This window comes from Epinephelus lanceolatus, chromosome 22 (assembly GCF_041903045.1).
Source record: "Epinephelus lanceolatus isolate andai-2023 chromosome 22, ASM4190304v1, whole genome shotgun sequence".
NCBI classification, from domain to species: domain Eukaryota; kingdom Metazoa; phylum Chordata; class Actinopteri; order Perciformes; family Serranidae; genus Epinephelus; species Epinephelus lanceolatus.
In genome coordinates, this window is record NC_135755.1 from 6,148,999 (window position 1) to 6,150,490 (window position 1,492).

Below are 1,492 nucleotides of genomic sequence, written 5' to 3' on the forward strand. Positions count from 1 at the left end.
AGGTGGGTGGAACAAACTACATGCTGGTAATTCTGATGTAGAGCTTTGGTTGTGCAGCTTAAAGCGTTAAAGGATGTAGCGGGATGTATCGGCAGAAATGGAATATGTCATATTAATAAGTGTGTTTATTTTAGCGTAGAATCACCTGAAAATAAGAACTGTTGTATTTTCGTTACTTCAGAATGAGCTGTTTGTATCTACATAGGGAGCAGGTCCTTGTCTACAGAGTCCGCCATGTTTCTACAGTAGTTCAGAACGGACAAACCAAACACTGGCTCCAGACGGGGCCATTCGCGTTTTCGCAATGACGACCAAAGTCAGCAGCCCCTCTGCGACAACGGTGTTAAAACACAGGGGGTTTTATTAACATGAAACTGGGTTTTTTTCAGTGTTTTTACCGGTTTAAATCACTGGGTCTGTCTGTGGATAATTCAACACCCAGTAAAAATGTCCGGATCTTAAGTTAACAGAGAAAAAAATGTGAGCACATATTAGCAGGTGTCAGGCTGTCATCCTGTCTACGACTCGCTGAACAGTGTCATAGAAACACTGATTTGTGATGTGAATCTGCTTTAGTCAAGTTTTACTAGTTTTAATCACCAGGGGTCTCAATTGTAATACAATGCGTAGGATCCATACTAAAATGGACACTCAGACAAAAGCCAAAAATGATGTGCGGCAAAAAATATTCAACAATTTCCACAATCAGGCTTCTATGTCATCATCTGCGTCGCCAATTTCCCATCTTCAAAATGCTTATAAGCATGGGTCAAAGATTCCCCCATCTAGTCTGTTTATATAGATCACAACTTGTGTGTGATTTATCCTGGCTTCATATGAGCAGAGGAAAACTGCTCATCACTAGGCTAATTTATACAATGTAAAATGCCATAGGTTTGTGCTAATAGCATTAGCATGTTGTATTTGTGGGGAAAATGTGTCCAGATAAAGACAAGTGTTTGTCTGTGAATGCTGCGAGTTATAGTGAAGCTGGTTTGCGTACTTGTGTTTGAAATTGTCTCTATTAAGTCATGTTTAATGTGTGTTTTAAATCAACTGAACTTTACAGCACTTCACAGAAACTCTGCTGCTGACTAGTGTTTTGGACGTGTAACTGCAGAGTGACACAGACACATAGCTGCACAAGTTTGTTGGAACAACACTTCATGAACATGAACACATGTTGTCTGAAGTAACTAGCTTAACTTTCTAAAGTAAAGAAAGACTAACATTAGGTCAGAACTATGCTCTGTAATCAGTAATAAATACACAGAGTAACTTTACTTTACTGATGCCCAGAAGGGCAACACAAACCTGGCAGTGCAAACACTGCAGCACCTGGATAAGAGAAACCAGTCTCACCATGTTTCTTTTTGTCAAACTTGTCAGATGTAGCAACAGTGACAAACTTGGGGAGGACTAAGGCTCAATTGTAAAAGCATGCTAAGCTAACTAGCCATCAATAACTTTGTGTATTTCTTTTTTTTCAGTT